This window comes from Phocoena phocoena, chromosome 4 (genome assembly GCF_963924675.1).
Source record: "Phocoena phocoena chromosome 4, mPhoPho1.1, whole genome shotgun sequence".
NCBI lineage: Eukaryota > Metazoa > Chordata > Mammalia > Artiodactyla > Phocoenidae > Phocoena > Phocoena phocoena.
In genome coordinates this window covers 35,030,795-35,040,426 of record NC_089222.1, presented here as the reverse complement: position 1 = coordinate 35,040,426, position 9,632 = coordinate 35,030,795, and the positions used below count along the sequence as shown (strand labels likewise).

The 9,632-nt window shown below is 40.1% G+C and overlaps 1 pseudogene; it reads right to left on the bottom strand.

Annotated features, from left to right (window-relative positions):
• Nucleotides 1-216: 216 nt before the first annotated feature.
• Nucleotides 217-1,042, bottom strand: LOC136122167 (14-3-3 protein eta-like; annotated as a pseudogene).
• Nucleotides 1,043-9,632: the final 8,590 nt, after the last annotated feature.

Sequence of the window (9,632 nt, the reverse complement as noted above, 5' to 3'; positions counted from 1 at the left end):
GTCCGGAACTGCTTCCTGGGGGAGCGGAGAGCAGATCTGAGTAGATCCGAGTAGCTGTCCTGCCATACAGATAGGTTCAGCACTAGCTACGGAGTGACTGGAGTGAGGAAGGGGCAGTGGTGCTGGGGTGCGCGTAGGCGTCAGGCCGAGGCGCCCGCGTGGCCCTTCTCCGGCTTCCTCGTCCTGCTGGTCGCTCCTCCGGAGGGTGAGGTTGTTTCACAGCAGATGCATGATGAGCGTGGAGTCCTTATAGGAATCCCCGTTTAATGTGTCCAGCTCGCCTGCGGCATCTTCGGAGGCTTGTTTGGCTAGAGGCAGGGCTCCTCCGGCGCTTTCTGGGTCTCATAGTAGAACACGGAGAAGTTGAGCGCCAGGCCCAGCTGGACGAGGTGCGTGGGCTGCATGTGCTCTTTGCTGATTTCGAAGGCTTCCTAGTGGCGGCCTCTGGAGCTTCGACCACACTGTTTCTCTCCTCGCCGGAAGCTGCCTCTGCCCGGTAGCGGAAGTAGTCGCCTTTCATCTTCAAGTAGAGGACCTTTCCTCTCACACTGGAAATCAGTGCAGTTCTTTTTTTTTTTTTTTTTTTTGCGGTACGCGGGCCTCTCACTGTTGTGGCCTCTCCCGTTGCGGAGCACGGGCTCCAGACGCGCAAGCTCAGCGGCCGTGGCTCACGGGCCCAGCCGCTCCGCGGCATGTGGGATCTTTCCGGACCGGGGCACGAACCCGTGTCCCCTGCATCGGCAGGCGGACTCTCAACCACTGCGCCACCAGGGAAGCCCTCAGTGCACTTCTTGATGAGGAACTTGTCCAGCAGAGCCGGCACGACGCTGCACACCGTTTCCAGCTCCTTCTCGATCTACGCCTGGTAAGCCTTAACCTTCCCCTGTTTCTTCTCATTCCCGTCGGCCATGGTTTTCTGCTCGATGCTGCTGCTAACCCTCCAGGAAGACCGCTGGGCACCGACCACGTTCTTGTAGGCCTGAGAGAGGAGGTTTCTGTCTTCACTGGGGAGAGGTTCGTTGAACTCGGTCACCGCCTTCATGGCGGAGGCCTTGTCGTCGCAGCGCTCCACATGCGCGGCCAGCCGCGCCCGCTGCAGCAGCCGCTCGTAGTCCCCGTTACCGCTAAGGTCCGGCTTCACTTAGCGCCCAGCTCCGCTCCGCTCGCTCGCTCGCGTGTGCGTTCCGGGTCTCCGCGGAGGCTGCCGCCGCGCACGCGCACGCGCACTGGCTCAGCGGCGGCCCAGGCAGCAGGCGGCAGGCACCGCCGCTCGCCCTCTCGCTGGCTTGGACCGCGCGCTGTGTTACCTCATTTTCAGATGTGTCTGGAGTGTTGAAAAAAGTTTATAGTTCCTTTTTCCTCCTTTCTAACATATGATTGAGATTTTTTTATCCACTTCATGATCTGATGAAAGTTCTTTAGAGGTTTCTTTCAGTAAATATTTTCCAGTTTATAGCATTCATTCTTAAGTTCCCTCTAGATACCAACAAAGCAAGTAAAGAAGTAGACTTGCTTCCCTTCTCACTGCAGGAAGGAAGTTAGATAACTGATAACCCCAAGTTGCCTCAATAAAGTTTGAACAAACCTCTGTCTCTGGTGTTAAGACTTAAGAGTAAGGTACGTGGTAATAAATGTTGATTATTGTGTTTTCCTGCCAGTCCTCCTGTTCGAAGGCCACGTGCACGTGGGATGTTTTATCTGCTCAGCAGAGTTTTCACGAGGCTCCTCCTTTTCCATAAAATGGATAGTATCTGTACTATTCACTTAAATAATGACTAAAACGTGTCTAGATTGCATAGCTCTGATGGTTAGCTCTCATGGAGTTTCTTTTTGGTGCTATGTTCTCATAAAAGTATTATCAAACCTACCTCTATATTTGCTATAGGAATCTTGTTTGAGGATATTGTCCATCCCAATGTTCATTCCCTTCCCTATGAAGTTCCACATGAAAATGTTTTTTTAAGAAAATTTTCTGCTAATTGCTAGTGACATTTTGCTTCTCCCAAACAACAGGTATTTTCCCTCATAAACAATGAGGGTTATCTGCAACACTAGCTCCAATTATTAAAGCATCAGTAAATGTATAACCTCAGTTAACAAGATGTCAGGAGACAGTTTGGTTTAAGAGTGATTATTCAGCAACTCAGTGATATTCACAGCAATCACAAATTCCTGTTTTTTCCAGCTATGCACCTTCAGTGTCAAGCTTGTCAGGCTAGCCATTGTCATGGTTGTTAGATGGTTGCAGTAGCGCTAGGAGTGAAATCCTCAAACAGTAGCATCCAGAAGAATAGCATATGATAAACTTTCTCAGAGTATTCTAGCTAATTTCAAAGAAACATCTCCAGAGGACCCCCAGTTATCTCCTACCATTGCATTGGCCAGAACCATGTTAGGTGCCCAACTAGAACAAATCCTAGCAGCACAACTGTTGCAGAGGAGATGAGATGACCATGGCTGGCTTACATTAATCAGAATTTACCCCCAATCTGTGTAGCTACCTTAATAAAATAGTTTTTGGTTTTTTTTTAAATAAGAAAGAGATCTTGAGTAGGAATCAACAGTGTCTATTAGAAACACTTAGAGGGGGTCATTTTCCTTTGACAATAGAAAACTTAGAATTAACTTTGTAAGCCCTGCATGTATCATCATGGCCCTTCTACTTTATGGCTCTTTGTTCTGCTTTTATCTCTTAGTCTTGCTTTCAATTAAAATTTATTTTCTACTGCTTATGATTTTTGTATACTTTTTTTGGACATATATTTCTGATGTTCTAGACTTCACATGTTTTTCAAAATGATGTATAATATATGAAAACTAGAGCTAATGTTTCAGATACGAACTAGGGAATAGAAGGTGATTAGGTAACTGTTCTGGATTTGAATATACAGGATTCATTGACATTCAGCAGAATCGTTAGAAAGTGATTTTGGGCTAAGCCTTTAAAAACATGGCTGTAGTAATCGACTTCCCAAGCATGGTAACACTGAATATTCTCATATAATTAACATCTCTAATTTACAGACAAGCAGTGGTGGCACTTTTTGTTACAGGTAGAATTTAATTAGCCAAGACAAATAAATTAGGTTTCACACTTCTATCAGGATAGTGGAATTGCAGAGGCTGGTCTGGGAATTTCAGGCCATTGAAGATGCCATTTGACCTCTCAAGGAAATTAACTTTTCCAGCTGCCATTCTGAAAAGTTCTAATTAAGCCATATGGGTATTATTGACTTATTTATTACAATGGATGTCATGTAGGCAACTTTCTTAGAATTCTGGAAAATCCTCCAAATGACTTTTTCTTAATGTATAGGTGAGATGGAAGGCATCTTAGGATGGTACATGTCAATGGGACCATAGAGAGAGAAGATTCATAGAAGATTTATAGATTTAATCATATAAACCTCCAAAGATTCACTTTATTCTTTCCATATGGGGACCCAATTTGTATTACATTTCCTTTTGTACAAGAGTCTTATATAATAAAGAATGCATGATGCATTTGATAAAAATTAGCCTCTGTGGTAATGGGAAATATTGCAGAGAAGAGACAGATGTTGGAAAGGCAAATGTGGACTCATTTTATGGGGAAATAAATAAATAATGGGAAGACTTATGTAAGAGTGATGGTTAGCAGTAATCTTCAGGGAGTGGTTCAATTAAATAATATAGGACAAAAAGTATTGGAAGAGGATTTGTAGGTAGAGATATAATTAATTATAGGGTTATGCAAACATGGGAACACTTTGTGTGATTGGTTGCTTAAACTAAAACATATTGCACTAGTACAATTACTTAAACAGAAAGTAGGAAGTATGTGTTGGAATCAGCAAGAACCCTGGAGGTACAAATGTAATAAAGAGGAAGAGAAAGTTTGATATTCTTGCAGCCAGAAAAGAGAGAAAGGAAACAAAGGGCTGGTGTCTTTAGGGAGAACAGTTAAATGTATGTGATTATAATGTGTGATAGTTAATAAGTTATTCCTATGTGATAGGTAATGTATGTCTTCTCAATCTCCCCATGAAATAATTGATAAAAAGCTGACATTTCTCACTAATGCTTTGTGAGATGGCTTGTATTTCAGGAATGTAACAAAGGCTGAGTTCTGTTCTCAGGTTAGTTCAATTGAATCTTGGAGGGACAGCCACTTATGTTCCATCAGTTGGATTTTGTTCTGTAAGTGAATTTATTTCATGTTTATTTGTTTCAATTTTGGAAGGAGGAACTCCTTTTTATCTTTCTCCATTGCAGAGGTCTAGAATTATCTTGGGCTCTAATGTGTTCCCCCATCTCACCACAGAGCCAACACTTCTTCAGAAAGGGCCTTCTGTTTTTGGCCTGGGAGTAAATTACTCGGGTCTGTGACATGATGGGGAATGATGTGAGGTAGCAGGGCAAAACTGGTTCAGTATTTCTGTAGTCTTTGAATTAATTACTTTAATTATTTGCCTTTGGACAGCTCCTGCTCTTGGATGACTTCCTATGGAATACTGGGGAACTTCTCTTGAGTTTTGCTCAAGACTGTTGGAATGCATGGCTTTTACCTTTGTAGCGGTCCTCTCTGCCTGTTTTGGGTTGTGTGTATGTGTGTGTGTGTGTGTATGTATGTGTTTTAAACACGCACTCTCTCTCTTACTGCATTCCAATTTCCAGAAATCTCACAAAAATTTTGCCCATCAAGGTAATCTCTCCTTTTTTTTTCTAGCTAATGTCTATTTTTATTTCAGTTAGATTTTGGAAGGAAAGAGAACCATGTGGGATTAATCAAGTCAGCCATCTTTAACAAAAGTCACAGGTGTATATCCTTGACACTTTAAAATGTTTTTTTGTTTGGTGTGTACGTTGGGCCTATCCAGTGGACTGGTGTCCATTTTCTTAATTGGTTACAATATTAAAATTGATTCAGTTGTTCATGCATCATGCTTTCCTGCTCAGGGGAAAACATCTTTTTGGCCCAGGAAAGCTCTTCCTGGAATTGACCTGAAGTATACCAATTTTTATATAACCCAACTCATGTACTTCCTGCTTTGGCTTTAGACTTTAGCTTAAAGGGGGCTTTGATTTAGTAAACAGCAGTTGATCAACTTTTGTGGTTATTGACCTAGGGCATTGCATCTGAATGTACAAACCATCATAAGTAAAAGGAAGATTGATGGAATATGAGCTGGTGCTGTACTTCCTGCTAGCTGCTACTATTTTATTCTTCTTTTAGAGCTAAAATATTAAAGTTTGACTTACAGATGAGTATTGCTAAAGGCATATTCAGGCTAATAAAGAATTATCAAACACACAGTGAGAAATCAATTTTCAAAGTGGTAGAGTCAAAGCAGGCCAAGTATCATGAAAAAGTCTTGAGCATGAATGAAAAGACCTGTGTACAAATCTTGACACTGTCACTTTTCATATTTTTTTTTTAACAAGAGAGTTACCTGTGTTCCCGCCTTCCTCCCAGTTTCCTCCTCTGTAGACTAGGAATAATATCATCTTCTCATTGTTTTTGAGAGAAATTAAAGCATCCCTAGTGTTTAATAAATGCTCAATAAATGTAACTTAAATCTGTTATTACTATTTTTGCATTCCATCCTCCTTTGCTTTCTTTTCTTCTATTTCTCTCCTCTCTTCTGGCCCTAGTTATCACCTATGTATTGGGATTCCTACAGTCTTACACACTTCTTCTGTCGCTCTTGTTCTTGCATTCAGCCCTATTCATCTTTTTCTTGATTTATTGATAATCAGTCTTAAAGTGAACATTTTATTCCTTTGTGCTTTTTACCCTTTTTTGCCTAAAACCCCCAAACTGTATTTTTGGTTCTCTAACATCTCCTCCAACATCTGCTACAAGGCTGGGCTGGAAATGCTGGCTAACAGAGCATGCTGGATGGCAGGGTTTTTGCATTTATTTCTGTCTTTCAGGCAGGTCATCAAATAACGGGTCAACCAGTCAATTAGTAAAATAAAATAATTATGAAACATAGGAAATGTAGAAGTGTTATAAATTCTACTAAAAAAGATAATCATAAAATCATATTATTTAAAAAGAAATATATTGTTAGTGTTTTCACTTTTTATATTTATCATATAAAATTTTAAAATAATTTATAGATGTAAGCCAGCATTTCTTTAAATGTTTACTCCAAGACTCTGTTTTGGCATTAATAATGTCAAAATAGGATTAATGATAACAAATGAGAGTAATAATAAAGTAACAGATTTGAAGTTCAAATTTTATACATTGCACTCCCCCTGGCAAGGTGCACACACTCCTTGAAGCTCAGCCTAAGCAAACTCTACTTCCTTCCCACTTACCTCTCCCTTTTGTTCACACACGTATGTGCGCACGCACACACACACACACACATACACATACACACTCGGGTGCAAAAATTTGAAATTTTTATGTAATACCTATGTTATGCACACAAAAGTTTAGTCAGAAAGTAATAGCTGAGACAAAATCGAGTTATAACACTCACATTGTCACCCAATAGGATCAAGAAAAATTCACCTAAGACACTCTACACAAGTATTTTTGATTGTCTCTCTTCCTGTCTTCCCTCAGTGTTTCAGGGGAATGGACAACAAATATTAAATTATTGCCCTCCTTAAACATAGTCATCATTGTCAGCTTTGCAAGAAGATTCATCAACAAGAAGTAAAGGTATTACATTTCACTATAGAAGAGATAATAGATGTTCAAGATTCCCATTCTGTTTTTCACCTGTCTACTGTGGGGAGAGAAACACAGAATTTAAAGAAGGTTTACAAAGAGCACAAACTTATGTATACCAACAGGGAACAGGGACGTGGGATGAATTGGGAGATGAGGATTAACATATATACACTACTATGTATAAAATAAATAATGAATGAGAACCTACTGTATAGCACAGGGAACTCTCCTCAATGCTCTGTGGTGACCTAAATGGGAAGGAAATCTAAAAAAGAGGGGATATATGTATACGTATAGCTAATTCACTTTGCTATACAGCAGAAACTAACACAACATTGTAAAGCAACTATACTCTAATAAAAATTAAAAAATAAAATAAATTTTTAAAAATTAAAAAAAAATAAAGAAGGTTTACAAGAACACAGTTTGGAAAAAAAAAAGGAATAATTTCTACTTGTCATAGACCTATAAGTCAAATATTGTTCAAACTCTAAAACATCTCTGCAGGATTCACATATAATGATTTTCTGGTAGACTCCTGGAAAAAATCTCTGATGTTTGGTCTGTAAGATGAGTCTCTATCTTCGATATAGTTGAGTGAGTAACTGCTACCAATTGGTTGGCAGGTGAGTTTGAGTTTCTGAAAAACACTTAAGTTGACTGACATATTTATAAACTAGAGATTTTTGTTTGAGCAAAAATGGTTTTAAAAAACACAATAAAGCAAAATTTTGGCTTCAAAGTTGGTCTAATCATTGTCAACGATTTAAAACAAGAGGGAGAAAGCAAAATGTAAGAAGACTTACAGCTGAAGTATGTATGGGTTCTGCTATGACTATAGTTCTGTAGGTTGCATTTGCACATTGATATTAAATGTTTTAAGACATAAAACAATGCTATGCATACAGTAGATACTTATGTGCCTTTGGAATGTACTGAGCCCCTTTCCTATATTTGGTGAATTTCTTACATTATGAATCCCACTTCCTAAGATAAAGGCTATAAACTTGCTTTTCCAGGCTCCCTTGCAGCTAAGGTACAGGTATGTGACCTTGATTCTGCCAGTCGCCCATTAACATATGAGGTCTCTGATTGGTAGAGTGTGGTGTGAAGAAGGCAGTGCAAGGGGGATTCAGTTCTGATGGTGAGTTTGGTGGCAAGGAGACACTTAGTTTCAGAAATAGCAACAGCACATGGCCTAGCTTCCAACACCTGATGTTGGAAAGACAAGGTACAGAGCCTGTGCCCAGAATGCAGGCCTGGTGTCTTCTGGTGCCAATCCATCCTGCTTCTAGTTATATAGCCTTTAAGACTGATTCTTCAGAAGTCTGTGAACTGTCTGATCCCCTCTATCAAATTTCTTTTCTACTTAAATGGTCCAGAACGGTTTCTGTTGTTTACACATCACACCTTCAATTAGTACAGCACATAAAACAATGGTACAACTATTTCTACTACTAATACTTTATATTTGTATAGAACTTTTGTAATTTTAAAATAACATCTTTTGAGCCTTGTCTTTCAAATGATCTCTTTCAATTCTCATATCAGCTTTAAAACTTGGGGTGTGGCAGTATCTGTAGTTTCATTTGACATGTAAGGGAACTGTGAAACAGCAAGGCTAAGTAACTTGTCTTGTCACAGAGCTACTTGGTGGGGATAGGAGTAGAAACTAACATTATTTTTGCTTTGATTCTTTTGGCTTCACCATTATTTAATTCCACAAAGAAATGAGCTTTTCCCCTAACCCTTGCTTAAGCTTCTTGACTTCTTATATGCTTAATAAAAAAGATTACACCAGAGGGACATTATGAAAGTAGAATTATTGGATATGTAAACATATCCAAGTGACTTGCATCCAGCATCTACTCATCTTTCTCCAAGGTGAATGTCCTCTGGGGGAGTTACTTTTCCCCTGCACCGTTCCTGATCTGACTCTCCTCCTGGCTCCAAGGATAAGGGTAAGATTTATACCTGCATAGAGTGATTGGCTGAGGAAGGAACAGGCACATGATCCAATGAGATGCCATCTGGATAATTCTGCTTCCTCTTGGAGAGGCATGTTATCTTCTGCTGGTTTTAAACATGGAAGGATGCAGGCTCAACCTTCATAATGTATGGGTAAAGCCAACCCAGAGAAAAGAACTGAGAGATGGGTCCTGATACCATTGTGTGAGTCTTTGAATCCAGTGGTGCCTGGAAGTTTCAGTTACATGAGCCCCTAAATTACCTTTCATGCTTAGACCAGTTGGATTGGATTTTTTGTCCCTTGCAACCAAAAGTTTTATTTTATTTTATTTATTTTTTATTTTTTTGTGGCATGCGGGCCTCTCACTGTTGTGGCCTCTCCCGTCGCGGAGCACAGGTTCCGGACGTGCAGGCTCAGCAGCCATGGCTCACGGGCCCAGCCGTTCCGCGGCATATGGGATCTTCCTGGACCGGGGCACGAACCCGTGTCCCCTGCATCGGTAGGCGGACTCTCAACCACTGCGCCACCAGGGAAGCCCCCCAAAAGAGTTTTAACTGATACTCTGTGCCCTTCTAAGTTTCTTGGGCTTCACCAGTTATGCATAATCCAACAGAGCAGTACTACTGAATCTCATGCCAAGAGATAAGTCAACCAACTAAAAATCTAATTTGCTTTCACAACTTAATAACTTTTTTTACATGGAAGGACTCCAAATACTGTTTTCCCAAGTCTAAGTAAAGGTTTAAGAGGAAAGCAATAGATCAGACATTAGGAATGTATAACTTTCTGCGTATTTCCTGTATTAATCCTGTCCCTACTTTATTAGTATTCAGTAATCACTTAGCCCCTTCCTAGTTCACATTCCCTAAATTTAGAAATTGCATTATAATATCCACTAGTAGACTTAAAAGGACAGAAAATACTCTTAATGTTTTTTAAATTACTAATCAATTTATTAAATTTGCAAATTCAAAAACCTAGATCCCCTTG